Source organism: Mus pahari, chromosome 16 (genome assembly GCF_900095145.1).
Source record: "Mus pahari chromosome 16, PAHARI_EIJ_v1.1, whole genome shotgun sequence".
NCBI lineage: Eukaryota > Metazoa > Chordata > Mammalia > Rodentia > Muridae > Mus > Mus pahari.
The window spans coordinates 65,413,295-65,432,467 of NC_034605.1; the positions used below are offsets into that span (position 1 = coordinate 65,413,295).

Consider the following 19,173-nt stretch of genomic DNA (forward strand, 5'->3'; position numbering starts at 1 on the left):
TATTAGTGGTGTGGAACACTGTTCAGTCCTCAGAGCTCCTCTGACTTATCACCGTCTTTAAAGACATGATCTTTGCTGCCCTCCATGAAAGATGTCAGACTGTGTATTGAACATAGTTCTTTCCCCTGCGTCCCAGTAAACAAAGAGGTTGGGTGATGTTGCTTTTATTTTATTTCATCTAAAACAAAACACAAAACTATGATAATGGTTCTCTGAACAAAAACCACAAAACACTGATGGAAAACAGGGCTCATTAAGGGTTCAGTCTTAAAATCTGTGTCCAAAAGAATTTCCCAAGAGCCTCTATGGTGTGACTCTACACCAAATCCCCTTGCTTTCTAAAACTCATCTGGCAGCAATGAGCAAAAATGAGGTTTTAAAATATAGGGTCACTTCTAAGCAGAAAGTTGGAGAATGTTCTTCGAGTCTGCTCCACATGCAGCCTTAGCACAGGGCTCCTCCTCCTGAAATGGAGGAAGGTTAGCATAGGCAGAGAAGGGTTATCTTTCTCCTTGACTGACTCTTTTTTTGAGAGTAAAAATTGTTTTCCAGGGCTGGGGAGATAGCCAGTGCATAAAAATGCTTGCTGTGCAAGCATGAGAGGGAAGTTCAGATTCCCAGCACTCACATAAAAAGCTGACCAGTGCTGGTGGCCCACCTATAATCTCTGCACTTGAGAGAAAGAGATGGGGGGAGGGATTGGTTAGCTAGACAAAAGGAATCAGTAAGCTCTGGGTCAGCAAGCGATTCTGCCTCAGTAAATAATCATCAAGAAAAATACGGGATACCAGCCTCTAGCCTCCATCTGCAAGTGCACCTGAGCATGCACACAAAAGTACCCACATCCATGCGAATGAACACACACACACACACACACACACACACACACACACTCGAGCATGCCTCCCACACACACAAATGAAGAGTATATCCTCAAGCCATATTTTCGTGAACTAAAACTGAAGTTCATGAGAAAAAACAACAGTGTTCCAGCACTCAACAGGTCTCCATGGTGTAAGCTGCTTTGCTAGAGTCATTTGTGAACAAATACCACAGCTGCACACACTCAAGTTCGAAGACATCTAACATGAGACTCTCTTCTCATCCGAAGAGTCTAATTAAGCTTTGATGGGGATACAGAATTGTAAGAAGCATGCGCTGTCAAGCACCAAGATTTATCTTTGTCTTTTCTGTCAGCCAACATTGTCTTATTGTTGTGTCATATGCTGCCAATTGCCCAGAAATCATGTGCGATTAGCATGGGAATCCATTTGTCTGCTGGTTAGAAGGTTTTCACACCCCTGGCAATAAAATGTTAAGACTCAGGAAGCTTCCTTTTCCCATGCTTGTCTAAAGAAGAGGACTCAGCTGTCAGAATTAGTCATGTGACCTGCCTCCTGACCACACAAGCTAGAGTGGTCCTAATCGCATTCTTTTAATGATGTGGAATTGGAATGAAGAGACCTGGGATAACGGGGTGGGAGGGCAACCATTTTAAAGGTGCTTTTGCTGAAAAGCTATGACCCCTGACTGAGGTCCACAAGTAGCTAGAAGCTGGGTGAAGCTTGCTTCCATCTCCTTCCTTTGGTCACCAACACCACTCTGTGGGCCGGCATGCTGACCACCACAAGGAGCCCTTGTGGAGACACTACAGACAGACAGCCTGTCTCATTCTGTTTCAAGGCTGAAGGCATGATGAGTCACGGCTCTCAACCAACATTTCTACATATTGGTTTGATTCATTATGGGAACAGTGCAAACATGTAGCATGCTATCTGACTCGATACACCAGAATTTGAAAGCAGCTATCTAAATTTCTGGGAACGTATTTTAATATATTTCCCACTCCCCCCTTCGATTGACGTAGATAGGCGACCCGCCACTTCTCAGAGAGAACTTGTGGAGCTGCAACTTGGCATCCGACCTGAAGAACTTGCTCATGTCTCTTTACTAAGTCTTCGTAGGTCCTGTCTTCCTAGGAACAATGCCTTCTGTTTTACACTGTACATGTTTCTACTTTCTGGAAGCATGAAAGCCAAGTTAGAGTCAAAGTTTCTGATGAGGAAACTGGAGAATCCACTGAGAACTAAAATTACTTCCATCAAACAAGGTTGGTGGTGGTGGTGGCAGTGTGCCTACTGTACAGACAGATGCGGAAACATGTGAAGGATGTCCAGTGTCCTGCTTTATTCCTTCGAAGCAGGGTCTTGCTCTGAACCTGGAGCTAGGCTGGGTGTCAGCAAGCACCAGCAATCCTGTCTTTGCCTTCCCTCAGCACTGAAGTTGCATAGTCCCTGTCTGGCTTTTTCTATGTCTCCTGGATTCTAACTTAGGTCCTTATGCTTGTGCAGGAAGCATTTCCTCAGCGAGTCCTCTCCTCAGCTCTCGAACTTGATACTGATAGTTCTCAGACATGATGCCAAATTCCCTATGGGTTTTATGTTGCATTCTTTTACTTTTTATAGTAAAGATATTTTTAAATTGATACAATTTTATTACTTAGATCTGTTGATTTTCTTTATTATTTCTTTATTAACAAAGTTGAGACCTGCTCGATGATTTTAAAAGATTCTCCAAATGAGGCACGCGTGTAGTGGAAGCCTGCAGATCCATTACAGCTTCCCTTTTCCAAGATACCCGTGACACCTTCCCGTGGCCTCTTCCTCTCGGATTCTCAACATCTACTTTGCCATCCTAATTTTACCCCCTCTCCTTGGTTTGCCTCCTGCTCCCCAATCCTGGATTTACTCCATCTAGGACGCAAATCTAGAACTATAACTTCTAATGCAAAAAACTATGTTGATCTCCTCAATGGATAGCAGGTTCTTTGATGTTAATGCAGTCGATGCTACCGAAAGGAGGAAAAGAGAGTGTGAGCATAGGTCACACAGGTAAGTATCAGGAACATTGATGCCTAACTTTGCACATCCCCATTCCACTCTATGTGCTGAAAAGAAGTCTCTGCATCTAGAGGCTCTGCACTAACCAGGACTGAAACACTACTGTTTGTCTATTTGATACAGAGCCTCCTTATGACCTGGAACTCACTGTTAGAACATACTGGACTTAAACTTGAGATGTTTGTCTGCCTCTGCCTCACAGGTGCCAGGATTATAGGCATGTACCTCTGCTCCCGGGTTCTGGACCACTTTCTCTACATCTGCATCCCATTCTCCTGTTAACAAAACTGTGATTTCTGCTTGTGCCTCTTATTGTCTACTCATTAATAAAAAGATCATCCTTCTTGGTCCCAGTAGCCAATGCTTCCACGTTGTGTGGCTAAATCCTCACCACATTTACTTCCGGTTTCAGGCATACTTGACTACAGGTCCCGGGGTCCAACTTAGTGTAGGCTGCACATGACGCCTGCAGCAACTTCTCTGACCCATGTGGACCAAAGCACCAAGGGGTTACTTAACAACCAACACATCCAGCTTTCCTCTGCTCTAACCCCCTCTTCTTGCAGGGCTTTCCTTCCAGAATCCTGCAAATATTTCAAATCCTACATCTGGGCCTTAACACTCTCCCACCTGATGATCATTAAGCCAAGACTGATTTTCTTAGGCTTGAGGAAATTCTGTTACGAAATTGCAGGCGTATGGGACGACATTTCCTACTGTGGATAGGTAGAAGAAATATAAAGTTGAAATTTTAAAATGATAAAGTAACTTATTAACACTCTCTCGCCAATCGGATGAAAAAAATGAAAGCTTTGTTTCTCGGGTCATACAGGTAGTGGGAGTTGGGAATGGTTTGTGTTTTCCTTTAGTGGCTGGAGATTTAGTGTCCCTCGAACCCAGAGACTCTGGAATATGCATAGGAAGACTTGGCACATGCTATTTTCTCCACTGACTACGCAGACCCTCTTTACTTCCCGCGGGTCCCAACTAGGTCAGCGTAGCCTATTGGAAAAGGTAGAACGAAGGCAGATTTTAATAAGGTTATGCAATCTTTTCCTAGCTCCTCAGGGAGATCGTGTGGTTCTGTTATGAGCTGCTTCTCCCTAAAATTTATCTAAAACTCGAAGTTTCCTTCCTGTGAAGAAAAGATATTGGGTGCTGGGAGACAGTCTCTGCACCATCCATTCCGTTATTAGATTTTGTCCAGCTGAGACACACCAAAAGTTCTTTTATTTTTCAGTCTTTTCCACATGATCTCAGAGGGTGCTAGGGAAAGATTTTGTGGCCGGATAGAATAGAAAGTAGCTTGCAGTTTCAGCTGGCCAGGAAAAAAAAAAGTTTAACAAAGAAGAGTCGGCCACTATTGTGTAAGGTTTTGGAGATTTGGGAGGCTGGAGAGGTGGCTCAGAGGTTAAGATCTTGAGTTTGGTTACTAGCATGCACATCTGGCAGTCCATATCTGCCTGTAACTCTAGCTCTGGGGGATCAGTGCCTCTGGTTTCCATGGATACTTGCACTCATGGGCATGTATCCCCACATATACATATTTTAACAAAATTTAAAATCTTTTAAAAGAGACTTGGGAGAGTTTGTGTGGACAGATATTTTTATAACCATTTCTTTTTATGATTGGTAGGGTGTTACACACAGGCCAGCATTTTAGTGGGCAAACTGAACTAACGCATAGTAGGGAAAGAGAGCCCTCTATCCTTAGCCTCCTCACATGCCTCTCCCCTTAGAATTGCAAGCCTGCTGAAGGCTTGGGGGTGGTAACATAAAGAGACCAAGAAGGAAAGAGTTAAGGAAAGGGGAATGTGTGTGTGTGTGTGTGTGTGTGTGTGTGTGTGGTGTGTGTGTGTGTGTGCATTCCTACAGGGTTGGGTAACAGGAAGGCAAAGAAGTCAGGACTGAAAGATGGAACAAACCTGGTTCTCACTATAGAGTTCAACAAATCTTCTAACAGTCACTTTTGGTAACTTTTTTTTTTTTTTTTGTCTAGACTTTTATCTAATCCTCCCCATCTGTCACATCAATTTCCAAATTACCTCTTATATGTATCCATTTTTCTCCATTACATCTCACCAGTCCCTTCTTTCTGTGTGCTTCATGCCCAGCACACACAGCAGCCTGCTCTGCATTTCAAAACTAGTTCCTGTCGCTCATTCTTCCCTGGCGATAGAATCCATTCTCCTTGCTTACTGTGGCTGCTGGGCCTTGTTGGTTTCACCTGGTGTTCTTCAAGGGTGCCACAAGCTGCGTGTACTAGGTGTTTCTGATCCTTCTGGCTGCTTACCCCTCTCTTCCAGTTAAATGAGTCTCCTCAGAGGATACTAGACCGTCTACAGTGAAGTGGCTCTGCCTGCTTTCCGTTTCTCAGAGACTTACTTCTATACGTGTACCTCTAAGAACATACATAAGAGAATTAGCTGATGTGGTGCAATAACTCAGTGGTTAAGAGTAAACAGTGGATGCTGTTGCAGAAGACCTGGGTTGGTGTACAGCACTCACGGGGTAGCTCACAACTATCTCTGCAACTCCAGTTCCAAGAGGATCCGACACCTTCTTCTGGCCACTTGTGCATTCGTTTACCTATACATACATGCAATTACACACCACCACACATACTAAATGAATATTTTAAAGGAAAATTATCTGTTGAATTATTTATAACTCGCTTTCTCATCCAAAGATTGTCTTTACAAAGGCAGGAACAACTGGCCCACTTCTGTAGCCGCAGATACTGTAACTGTCTGTCTGGCGCATAGTAAGATCTTATTTAAGGCACTGTGCTGGGATGAATATGTAAAGTCCAATCACATGCTTCAGAAATGTGGAGTGAAGAATAAACAGCGCACTCCTTTACCGTAGCACTCAGGAAGCAGAGGCAGGCTGATCTCTAAGTTCGAGGCCAGCCTGGTCTACATAGTAGGTTCCAGACCACCCATAACTACATAGAGAGACTTGCCTCAAAAGCAAAAAGGACACATTTGTATTTCAACGAGGCGTGCGTGTAGTTTACCCATCCGGAGTCTTGATACCGAGGCCACTAGCGGCCCTGCGCCTGCGCAGTAGCGGCCGAGGAACAGGCCTACAGGGGGTGGGAGGGAGAAGCGGCCGACCCTGGCGCGTGTTGATGACGCAATTACGGTTTGCCTGGTAGCCCGTGGTAACCCGGAGTCTGCGGAAGTGTAGCTGCAGCGTGGCAGCTGAGACAGGTAACCTGCAGCTCCGGGTCAAGCAGCCGCTCCGGGTTATGCGGACCCACGAGCTCTGGTGGGGTGAGCAGGTAGGATCCGATCCGACTTGCCCTGGGGTGAACCAGTGGGATCCTGTTAGCCTCTTGTGAAGCGAGGCGGTGGGATCCTGTCCGACTTGCCTGGGGCGAGCCCTTGGGATGCTGTCACGTAAATTAGCCGCTGCATTAGCGTGCACTTGCGACGACAGTTACCTGCAAAGGTGGCGCTCAGAGTAGACGGAAACCACACCGGCCAGCGGTGCTTGGAGCTGTTTTCAAAGGTGACAACTGGGCTCTTGTTGATGCTGAATTCAATTCTGGTCCCTCATACTTTTGTTTTGTTTCCACGTGCAACTAGCGCATTCATTCCAGAAGGGTATGTTGTGCTCCGTGTGATTTTGAGAAGGCTGCCAGTGATTTCGTAGTTGGTAAAGATTAGGTTGTCCCGTATTGGGAGCTACAGAGAATAATATTGTTTACTGTTAACTGTCTAATTTTAGACTCCAGGGATTGTGCCCTGCACTTAACATTTCATTGTCTCCTTAGTTCATTCAGTATTGTTGCAAGTTATGAACTATTATGTTTGCCTGACAGAGAAAATAACTGAGGCTCAGCTCCATGAAATTGACTGGGTGGAAATTACCAGTAACCAAAAGCAAAGGGCAAGATTTAAATTCAAGGTTATGCATGGCTTCAAGGTCTGTCTGTCTGTCTGTCTGTCTCTCTCTCTCTCTCTCTCTCTCTCTCTCTCCCTCTCTTTCTCTCTCTCTCTCCTGTCTCTGCCTCTCTATCTCCCTCCCTCCTCTTCTCTTCTCTTCTCCTCTTCCTTTTAAAAAATAACCACCATTAGTGGTCAAATTCCAGGCTTTTTACATTAGTCATATGTGATTCCATACATTTATTCACCCCTCTGACCATATGAATTGTTTGTGTACATACACATGCACATGTGCAATATGTGTACGTTTGTGAAGACAAGGGATAACATCAATTGTGTTTTCTTAGATGCTGGCCACCGTTTTTTGTTTATTTGTTTTTGAGACAGGTTCCCTCACCAGCCTAGAGCTTCCCAGGTAGATTGGTCCAGCCAGCAACTCTTGAAAATGCCTGCCTCTAGCTCCCCAGCACTGGAATCACAGACCTGGGTGAAACATTCTACTCAGGTTCTGGGGACCGAACTTAGGTCCTTGTGCTTACATAGCAGGTGGTCTTCAGCCTGAGCTGCCTCTTTTTTTTCTTTAAGATTTATTTATTTATTTTATGTATATGAGTACACCATTGCTCTCTTCAGACACACCAGAAGAGGGCACCAGATCCCATTACAGATGGTTGTGAGCCACCGTGTGGTTGCTGGGAATTGAAACCAGGACCAGTGGAAGAGCAGTTGGTGGTCAGTGCTCTCAAGGGCTGAGCCATCTCTCCAGCCCACTGAGCTGCCTCTTAAGCCCCTGTTTTGATACTTTGTAACTATGCTGGAAATTCTCATATTCTTGAAGTTAAAACATCTGGAAATATGTCTTCTTCCTACAGGCCTGCACGCGCTTGCACACACACACACACACACACACACACACACACAGACAAAGACACAGAGACAGAGAAGAGCAAAAGCACCCTTATCTTTAATTGTGACATACATGGAAAATGATGTTGCTTTGTAAGTACCTTCTATTCAGAGATCCAAGAAATGAGTGATTTTATGTTTGGCACTTTTTTTTTCTAGTAATGTAAATGTCAGTAAATAATTTAAAGACATCAAGTGGTTTTCTTGCCTTCTTTCTTCTGGCGTGCAGTCACAAACCTCACTGGTCCTGTGCTGAAATGTGATGACGTCCTCAGAACCTTTGCTGTCTCTGACTCTCCAGGTGCTTTGCATTTGAGTCGGCCGAGCTTTCTGGTGGATCATTTTCCTTTGCCTCCAGTGGACAGTAAGGCACAATAACGAACCTGCAGATCGAACCAATAGATGTCTAGATTTTACACCCTGGCTCTTTTGCTTAGTAGGCACCTTGAATCCCAGGCAAAGTACCTGACCCCTCTACACCTCAGTTTTCTTGTTTGTCAGGTGGGAACAATAGGATTGCTTAGATGGGTGTTGTGAAGTCACAGTGAGTTCCTGTGAAGAAGAGCCTGGAGCAGTGTCAGATTCCCTACAAGGACCAGCTAAGCACTTTCTGACATTGTTGTGTGGTCTTGGCTTTCCATCTTTTGAAAATGACACTTTTGTTATTTGACAATTGTTCTTTGAAACAGTTAATGAATGTATGGTGTTTACCAGAGGATTGATGGCCTTGATTGGGATCCTGCTATTTTGGAAGTGATCACTTGTTTAACTTTCCTTTGTTGTGTCTTTACTAAACAATAAACATTTTGCTTGAGGAGATTTGAAACATTCACTCTTTAAAAAGTTTATTTGTAAGCCAGGCAGTGGTGGCACACATCTTTAATCCCAGACTCAGGAGGGCAAAGCAGCTGAATCTCTAAGAGGCAACCCTGGCCTACAGATTCAGAACAGCCAGGGCTACATAGAGAAACCCTGTCTTGAAAAAACAGAACAAAATGGGCTGTGTACTGCAGTTACACATCTCTGACTGTGCGCAGTTACACATCTCTGACTGTGCGCAGTTACACATCTCTGACTGTGTGCAGTTACACATGTTTGTGAGATACTGGATACACTGACGTCAGAGAACAAACAACTGGTGGGAGTCAGCTTTCTCCTTCCACCATGTGGGTCTGAGGGATTGGATTCAGGCCACAACTTGGTGGTTTGTACCTTTACCCAATAAGCCATTTTGCCAGCCTAAAATATTGTACTTTTATGTAATGGACTTTTGAAGTTCCTCTTAGTTTTAAGGTTATTTCAGTGTTGTCTGGTGGAGATACTACAGAAGTATGTGTGTCATTATGGGCATGTAAGGATTAGTATCTCCTTCTAAAACTGCTTTTACATACCACAGTACACATGGCCCCCAGAGTAGTTTTCTTTCCCTCCTTTCAAGGGACTAAAAATTGTTTTAACCCAGAAAATAAAACCCAGGCATGGTGGCAAACACTTATAACCCTTGCATTCTAAAGGCTAAGGCAGGAGCATTGCTAGTTATGGACTACATGGCAGGTTTCTGTCTAAAATAAAAGTGACATAATCCCTCTTCTGAAAATGTTAAGCTGTGTCCTCTCCCCATTCATGCTGGCTATTTTAGACCAAGGCCAGCTACAAGTTAAATGTTGATTCCTGTGGTCCTTACTTAGAAACTTGAGAATGAGTTAAGACTCATGCTTATATTACAACTTGCTTTGAAGATGTATTCTGTGGGTTTTAAATGCTTATTTTATTTTATTTTTATTTTATGTGAACAAGAAAATACACAAGCTAAAAATTATTACTGCTTTAAGTTCTTTAAGTTGAGTGGTACCAGGCACATGCACACAACTATGTGAATCTGCAATGTTATCTCTAGAACTTTATCATCCCCAAAAGAAATGCTGAACACACTGATTGATAGCTTCCCACCCACCCTCCTCTCCCTCACTCCAGGTGTCCCTGTTCCAGCTCTGCTGTGTCTGCTAAGTCCAGAGATCTTAGGTTGATGAAATCCTGCCATATCTGCCCATTCCTGACTGCTGTATTTCACTCAAAATGTTCTCAGAGCTTAATCATACTGCAGCATATACCAGAATCTCATCCCTTTTAAGGGATAAATACTATTCCACTGTATGGGTAGATCATGCACTGTACTTTTGGGGAGTGTTGAGATTGGCATGAGCCTACTTCTTAGTGATTGTTTGTGAGCTGACAGACGGTGTAGATAGAGATGCCAACTGAAGTGATACTGTTTTACATTGTGGACACAGTGTCTGGTGGACAGAGTTAAGATGGAGTCGAAGCACAGATTGTCGAGATATGGAGTCTAAAAATAGTAAAGAAAATGCCAGTGATGATGACATCACCTGCTGTTTTGTTATACAACATTCACACATGGTTCTAGGCACTTTGCCCATGAAATAAGAACTTTTTTAGTTTCTATTTTATACATGAAGAGTTTTGTAACATAGGCAAATTGAGTGGATTGTTAAAATTACAAAATTAAAATTAGGTGGCAAAGTTGGATTCTGAAGTTGGGCTCTCTGGCTCCAAAGCTCATTTATCCCTAGATTTGGTCAATACCGACTTTATAACAGAATTGCTATGCCTCTTGCCTTCCTTCTCCTTTTCACTGTACATAACTTCTGAGTTCATTGGGCAATACAAGAACCAACCCACACTCCGAATGGACACCCAGGGTCTGGTTTGCATGGGCCAATTACATCCACAGGGAATTCAGACTACATTGCCACAACTGAGTCTTAATTCTTTCAAAGCCTTATATTTGAACACTGGGTAGTTCCCACCCTCAGAGCCCCATGGAAGGGAGCTTTTTGTTCTTAGCCTTGATGAGCATCAAAATGGGTTCTGATACACTCATTTAGCTGCTAATTTGTTACTCTATGATTCCTGAAGAAATTGTTGTGAAGTAGCATTTATGTTTTTATTATCAGCCCCATGGTAATTTCTCTTGTTTTTTTTTTTTATTTGCTTATACTTTATTTCTTTGACATTTGCAATTGAAGATCCAGTTTTGGAAAGCAGTGGAAATTAAGATGCATTTACTCTATTTTGGCATGAAAGGCAAATCAGGTTTTATTTGTTACCAGTAATATCAGGCCTGTGTCACAGTATCCTGTACATTGGGAGGTCTGAACTGTCTATTATATCTGGAAGGTAGAGATTCTGTTACCCTTTGTTAAACATTTAAGAATCTCAAGATCAAGATGCTCAGTTATCTGCCTGTATTCATGAATCCATTCTGCAAAAACTAATTCCAGCATGCTGTGTTCCGGTGAGCCATCCCATAAGAGGAGCCTCCAAGTCATTTACTCACATGTAGGTGTCATTTTTCCTGCAGTGATGTGTGACCTGTACTAGATTGCAGAGAGAAGGAACTGGTATGACAGGCCTCAGAGATAGTTGGATTAAAGTGGCCTGGCTTTGACATTGGCCATGGGTGTGAGTGAGGAATCTGGACTGATTTCAGAGTTTTGCTTCAAGCAACAAGGTAGACAGTAGTGGTATCTTCTAGGAAAATGTGGGACCAGGGACATAGGCTTGTAGCTTTAGAACAGGGATCACCCTGTCCAGTGAGTAAGATTTGAAGCCAGAGCTATAGGACACAGAGGTCACAGTTCATCTAAGAAGTGAGGGAAGAAAGATAGAGGAGAGAATGTAATCACAGATCCTAAAAGAGGAGAGACACTTGAAGGGAGGGAGCTTGGTCAGTACCATAATTCCTCAAAATTAAAAGACAAGAAACCCCCCTGAATTTGTTCTTGAGGAAGTAATTTGCCTCCATTCTGGGACTTCAGTGGTCCAGTAAGATGTGAGCAGAGACTAGTGGGCAGAAAGTGGGGTTGAGTAGTAGACTAAAGAGAATAGTCAGAGAGAGGCGTGGGAGGGAGAGTCTTTTGTTCATTTGTGGGGTTTTGATCAAAAGATTGTAGTAGTCTCTTCTCAGATTAAAAACAATGCTGGGGGGCTGGTGAGATGGCTCAGTGGGTAAGAGCACCCGGCTGCTCTTCCAAAGGTCCAGAGTTCAAATCCCAGCAACCACATGATGGCTCATAGCCATCTGTAACAAGATCTGACGCCCTCTTCTGGAGTGTCTGAAGACAGCTACAGTGTACTTACATATAATAAATAAATAAATAAATCTTTAAAAAAAAAAAAAACAAAAAAACAATGCTGGGGAAGGGGAGGATGTTGACATGGAGGATTCAGGGGTCTTAGATGAATAATAACTCAAGAACAAGATTCTGTCCACAGCAGAAACCATAGTCAGGCTGTGCAGAGGACACTTCTGTCCTGAGGAGAGAAAGGAGGGAAGAGATGAAGATGAGTTCCTGTGGGCTCAGGGGTAAAGCCCTTGTTGGGCTGGTGGGAAGCCCTGGGTTCAAGTTTTAACACCAAGGTTGGGGGAGGGGACTGGGGAGGAAAGAGAATGGACAGAAGCTTTTACCTTATTGCAGCAAAAGGTTTTAAGAGATGCAAATGGAATTGCTGATATTGAATGCTCCTTCCGTGAGTTAGGAACTGAAGATGTAGTGAAGTTTATAATAATTGTTGAAGAGAAAGGCCAGGAACTGCAGACACAATTCTAACTCTCTTCTCATGTTGACATTTTTGAGCATGCAGTGAGCCAGCCATTCTTGTGACCGTGTTACTTTCTCCTTAGGCCGAGGGTTGGGTGATTCCGCTGAGGGTTAAGTTTTACAGAACAGTTGTGTTAGAAGAATGAAAAAAAAAAGAAAAAAAAACAACCCAGGAAAATTGAAGCTAATCTATTATGTGAGTTACTAAAGAAATGGATAAATGCTCCCCCCCCCCCGCCCTGTGCTCCCAACCCCCAGTGAAATGGTTCAGAGGGTGGAGGTGCTTGCTGCCAGGCCTGACAGCCTGGGTTGAATTCCCCTGACCCACACAGTGGAAGGACATAACCAGCTCCTACAAGTTGTCCTCTAACCTCCGCATGTGTGCCATGGCGGTTCCTCCAAATAAAGAAATAAGTGTAAAGAAAAGAAAAGAAAAGAAAGGAGAGGGGAGGAGAGGTGAAGGGAGGGGAGGGGGATTCTTGGTGTCAGGAATGTTTGTTTCTGACGCTAGGTCACACTATCCTGTGTATTGTAGGATGTTTAGCAGTGGCACCCCTGGCTTCTTCAGTCTAGATGCCAGGAACAGCCATTTGACTATTCAATGCTCAGTGATGTCTTTGAATATTACCAAGTGTTAAAGGACTGTCACCATGTCAAATTGCCACAATCTCCATAAGTTCACCTGTGCCCACTTGCATAAGATCATCACAGCTGGGCCTGATGACTTTTGACTTTCCTCCATAGAAAAGGGGGCAGGGAGAGTCACAGGACCCTCATCTGAGCAGCTAGCCATTCCTCTGTGCTGGCTGAATGCAGTTTTGCACTAATTGCACAAGGACTTGAGGAGGGGCTATAGAGGAAATAGACTCGGGGAGGGGTTCCATCCATGCAGCTACAGCAGCAGCAGCATGCATGGATGCTGGGTACAAACCTCCTAGTGTGTCTGCTTTGGGGATATCCATGCCCCTGCCTGTAATTCCTTACCAGTTGTTCTGTAAGTGTGGTGGCTTGAATAGGTTTGGGCCCCCTAGACTCATGTGTTTGATTGCTTTGCCCACAAGGAGTGATGCTATTAGGAAGTGTGGCTTTTTTGGAGTGGGTGTGTGACTGTGGGGGTAGACTTTAAAGAGTAGGTTTTAAGCTTTGCCCAGTGTGGAATTCCAGTCTCATCCAGGCTGCCCTCAGATTCAGATGCAGAACTCTTGGCTCCTCCAGCACCATGTCTGTTTGCATGCTGCTGTGATGATGATGAACTAAACCTCTAAAACTATAAGACAGCCCCAATTAAATGTTTGCCTTAGGAGTTGCCGTGGTCTTGGCGTCTCTTCACAGCAATGAAACCCTAACTAAGACAGTAAGTAACCCCAATAGACTCATTGGTTCCCCGAGTGAACTTCAGTGGAATTGTACCTGGTTTCTTGCTGGGACCGTGTGTGTGTGTGTGTGTGTGTGTGTGTGTGTGTGTGTTGGGAGGGTGTTTAAGTTACCTTTAAGGAAGGAATTTTAGCAACACCAAGCATCTTTTGAAAGACAAAGTCACTCCTAGTTAGAAGCCACTGTCTTAGTTACAGGGAGTAAATGTGGACACAGAGGGATGTCTAAGAGACTGTTGTAGCCTGCCCTTTGATCCCTTTACCCTAGCTGGGCTGTCTTGTCTGGCCTCAGTGAGAGAGAAAGCCTTTATTCCTGATGAGACTTGATGTGCCAGAGTGGTTGATACAGGGAGGGGGGTGCTTCCCTTCTCTGAGTGGAAGAAGAAGGATGGGAGGGTGGGACTTGGGGGAGGGGAGCTGCAATCAGGATGTAAAGTGAGTAAATAAATAATGAAAAACTTTATTCAATTGAATGTGTGTGTGAGAGAGAGGGTGGGGGGAGAGGGAGAGGGAGGAGAGGGAGGGAAGAGGGAGAGGAAGAGGGAAGAGGGGAGAGGGAGAGGGAGAGGGAGAGGGAGGAGAGGGACAGACAGACTGGTATATCCCTGTGATAGTCGACAGGTTGGTGGGGAGAAGACTGGGAGAGTGTTCTGCAGACTGCTGAACTGTTCATACAATGTGCCAGGCATGACTGTTGGTTTTAATGCCTATTTATATGTTTAGATGGATTGGTATCAACAGTCATCATGCATTCCATTGGGAGAAAATAACAGAAACCAGAGCCTTCAGTACCAGTTAGCACTTCTGTTTCCTGGGGTAGTGACCATGCCTCAGTGTGCCTTCCATGAGCTTTTCCAGCAGTTCTGTTGAAAAGCTCTGTTTATTAACATCTTGATTGGATGCAATACCCCTACATGACATTTGAGGATATGCTTTGGCACAAATCTATATACACCTTAGAAGAGAAGCCTCAACTGGGGAATTACCTCAATGAGATTACCCAGTACAGAAGTCTGGGGGAGCATTTTTATAATTTTATTTATTTATTTATTTATGCCTCCCAAATGCTGCTCCCCTTCCAGTCCCTCCCTCATAGAGTCTCTCCCCCAACTTCTTCCCTTCTCCTCTGAGAGGGTGGAGCCCAATCTGGGTAACCTCCCATCCTGGCACACCAAGTGTCTGCTGGATTAGGTACATCCTTTCCACTGAGTCCAGACAAGGCAGCCATGGAAACTGAGCTGCCTGTCTGCTACATATGTGCCGGGGGAGGGCGAGTTCGTTCCAGCTCGTGTATGTTTTTGGGTTGGTAGCTCAGACTCAGAGCTCCCAGGAGTCCAGGTTTGCTGATATTTTTGGTCTTCCTGTGGGGTTTCCATCCCCTTCAGAGCCTTCCATTCTTCCTCCAACTCTTTCATAAGTGTCCCGGATCTTCATCTAATGTTTGGCTGTGGGTATCCGCATCTGTTTCAGTCTATGGCTGGGCAGAGCCTCTCAGAAGACAGCTATGTTAGGCCCCTCCTATCTGTAAGCAGAGCAGGGGATCATGAATGTCACATGGGATGGGTTTTGAGTTAGGCTGGTTATTGGTTGGCCATTCCTTCAGTCTCTGCTCCATCTCTACATTTCTTTTAGACAGGACAGATTTTGGGTCAAATGTTTTGTGGGCGGGTTGGTGTCCCTATCCTTCCATTGGGGGTCCTGCTGGCTGCAGGAGGAGGCCTCTTCACTTCCCCACTGTTAAGATCATGTGCATTAACTTCTGGGAGCCTTCCCTATCCCAGGTCTCTGGGACTTCCTAGAGATTCCCACCCCAACCTCACCCCACAGCAGCTGCAGATTCCCATTCATTCTCCTGGCCCTCTGAGCCTCTCTCATCTCTCTCTGCACCTGGCCCTGCCTCCCCATCCTCCCCATTCCCCCTCCCCCCCAGTTCTCTCCTTCCCCCTGCCTCCTATGACTATTTTGTTTCCCCTTCTAAATGTGATTCAAATATCCTTGTCTGGGCTTTCCTTCTTGTTTAATTTCTTTGGGTCTGTGGGTATATCATGGGTATTCTATACTTTTTGGGCTAATACTCACTTATTAGTGAGTACATACCATGCATGTCATTTTGGGTCTAGGTTACCTCACTCAAGATGATATTTTCTAGTTCCATCAATTTACCTGCAAAATTCATAAAGTTCTTGTGCATAATAGCTGAATAGTATTCCATTATATAAATGAACCACACTTTCTGTGTCCATTCTTCAGTTGGGAGTGATCTGGGTTGTTTCTAGTTTCTGGCAGTTATGAATAAAGCTGCTATGAACATAGTGGAGCATGTGTCCTTATAATATGGTGGAGCATTTTTTGGGTGTATGCCCAGGAGCAGTATAGCTGGATCTTCAGGTAGAAATATTTTCAATTTTCTGAGAAACTGCCTGATTGATTTGCAGAGTGGTTGTCCAATGTTGCAATCCCACCAGCAATGGAGGAGTGTTCCTCTTTCTCCACATCCTTGCCATCATGTGCTGTTGCTTGAGTTTTTGATCTTAGCCATTCTGATTGATGTAAGGTGGAATCTCAGGGTCGTTTTGATTTGNNTTTCCCTGATGACTAAGGATATTGAGCATTTCTTTAAGTGCTTCTTGGCCATTTGATATTTCTCAGTTGGGAATTCTCTGTTTAGCTCTGTACCCCATTTTTAATTGGGTTACTTGGTTTGTTAGACTCTAACTTCTTGAGTTCTTTATATATTTTGAATATTAGCCCTCTGTTAGATGTACAGTTAGTGAAGATTTTTTCCTAATCTGTAGGCTGCTGTTTTGTCCTATTGACAGTGTCCTTTGCTTTACAGAAGCTTTCCAGTTTCATGAGGTCCCTTGTATCAACTGTTGATCTTAGAACCTGAGCCATTGGTATTCAGTTTAGGAAACTGTCCCCTGTACCAAAGTTTTCAAGGTTATTTCCCACTTTCTCTTCTATGAGATTTAATGTATCTGATTTTATGTTAAGGTCATTGATCTGCTTGGACTTGAGTTTTATGTAGGGTGATAAATATGGATCTATTTGCTATCTTTTACATGCAGACATCCAGTTAGACCAGCACCACTTGTTGAATATGCATTCTTTTTTTCCATTTTATGGTTTTGTCTTCTTTTTCAAAAATCAAGTGTCCATAAGAATGTGTGTTTATTTCTGGGTCTTCAATTCTTTTCCATTGATTAACTTTATCTGTTTCTGTACCAATACAAAGCAGTTGTTAATCACTATTGCTCTGTAGTACAGCTTGAAGTCATGGATGGTGATTCCTTTAGAGTTTTTTTTATTGTTCAGGATTATTTTAGCTATCCTGAGTTTTTTTGTTTTTTCCATATGAAGTTGAGAATTACTCTTTCAAGTTCTGTAAAAAAAAAAAGTGTTGGAATTTTTATGGTGATTGCATTGAATCTGTAAATTGCTTTTAGTAAGATGTCCATTTCATTATGTTAATTCTACTGATCCATGAGCATGGGAGATCTTTATATCTTCTGATATCTTCTTCAGGGAGTTGAAGTTCTTGTCATACAGATCTTTGACTTTGTTGTCTATAGTTACACCAAGATATTTTCATTGTTTGTGGCTATTGTGAAGGGTATTGTTTACTTAATTTCTTTCTCTTCCCATTTATCATTTGTATAAAGGAGAGCTGCTGATTTGTTTGGGTTAATTTTATATCCAGCCACTTTGCTGAAGCTGTTTATCAGCTGTAGGTGTTCTCTGGTAGAATTTATGGGGTCACTTATGTATACTATCACTTCATCCATGAGTAGTGAAACTTTGACCTCTTATTTTCCAAATTGCATTCCCTCGTTCTCCTTTAGTTGTCTTATTGTTCTGGCTAGAACTACATTGAATAGATACAGTTGAAGTGCTACATTGAATAGATAGGGAGAGAGTAGGTAGTCTTGTCTTGTCTTTTAGTGGGACTGCTTCAAGTTTCTCTCCATTTAATTTGATGTTAGCTATTGGCTTGCTGTAGATTTCTTTTATTATGTTTAGGTATGTGCCTTGAATCCCTGCTATCTCCAAGACTTTTAACTTGAAGGGGTCTTGCATTTTGTTAAAGGCCTTTTCCACATCTAATGAATTTATTGTGCGATTTTTGTCAGTAGTAGTGCATGGCTTTAATCCTAGCACTCAAGAGGCAGAGGCAGTTGGATCTCTGTGAGTTCAAGGTCAGCCTGGTCTGCAGAGGGACATTTTTAAAAAAATGAATGATGTAGCCCTTTGTGGGAGGTAACATCCCTAGTCATGAGCTGTCTAAGACAGAAGGCTGAGGAAGCTAGTGAATGTTTTCCATGGTCTCTGCTTTAGTTCTGCCTGGGGCTCCTGCCTTGACTCCTCAGTGATGGACTGTGACACAGAGAGTAAGCTAAATAACCCATTTTTTCCCTTCTTAAATCAGTTTTGGTTGCATCATTTATCATCGTGCCCAAGGAGCTAACCAGGAGAATGCTGCTCAGTGTTTCCTGGAGCAGCCACTTCCCTGACTTGTGCCTAGACAGCCATGAGATTATCTGGCTTGCTTTTATAACTTTTGGGTACTTCTTTTTCTCTCAGTGTATTTTTGGTCTGACTTTGTATACTGTTGGCCCAAATGCATAATTTTCCAAAAAGTTGTGGTTGCTGGGATAGAGAGATTTTAGATTTTAGAGCCTTTTTATTGCATTTGGATATCTGATTATGAAGTAGGAGAAATGGTAACAGATCCCAGTTTTTAAACTTCTTGAAACATTCTGTTTCTCCCTTTATCTACCATTCTGTTGTCTTTTCTGCTTATTGTTTCAACTTTATTCTTCATGGGCCATTGCGTGTCTATGTTTTGCTGATTGAAAACTAATCACAGTGGACTCTACAGGTCATGATGGTGGCGGCAGAGGTGGTGTGTGTGTGTGTGTGTGTGTGTGTGTGTGTGTTTCCAGTGTGCACCACAGTGTGCCAGTGTGAGCCACCAGGCATGGTCAGAGGTCACAGGACAACTTTTGAGAGTTGGTTCTCTCCTTCCCCTGTGGGTCCCAGGAATCAAACTCAGATCACCAAGTTTCCAAGCATTTTCCTACCTTCACTGGCCCCACATTTTGCCTTTTAATGGTCTTCCCTATATTGGTTAAGTCCACACTTCTTTTAAAAAGTATTTACAATTTTTCTAATTAATTGGCTGGGGTCTGTGAATGCCATCACATGTGGGAACAGTTAGAGGACAATTTCATGGAACTGATTCTCTCCTTCCAGCTTTACTTGGGCTCTGGGGATCAATCATGCCCATGCTTCAGTGGCAAGCACCTTTTCCTGTTGTGTATCTCGTTATCCCTCATCTTTTTTTTTTTTTTTTTTTGTCACATTTCAATTAGTTCAGATAGTATTTTTTCATCTAGAAAGTATGATGATGAACTCAACACCTCTTTCAGAAAACATTTAAAAGCAAAAATACCCCCCCCCCCAATTGTCTTTTATGAAG

At 43.4% G+C, this 19,173-nt stretch overlaps 1 protein-coding gene across 5 annotated transcripts in view; it reads left to right on the forward strand.

Annotated features, from left to right (window-relative positions):
• Positions 1-6,063: 6,063 nt before the first annotated feature.
• Aopep (aminopeptidase O (putative)) overlaps positions 6,064-19,173 on the forward strand; it is a 310,014-nt gene continuing 296,904 nt past the window's right edge. For 4 of the 5 annotated variants that reach the window (XR_003845375.1, XR_003845374.1, XM_021215555.2 and 1 more), the window contains exon 1: positions 6,064-6,186. The gene's annotated coding sequence lies outside the window, so the exon portion shown is untranslated. The remainder of the gene's footprint in view (positions 6,187-19,173) is intronic. The other variant, XM_029547340.1, reaches the window with a different exon arrangement.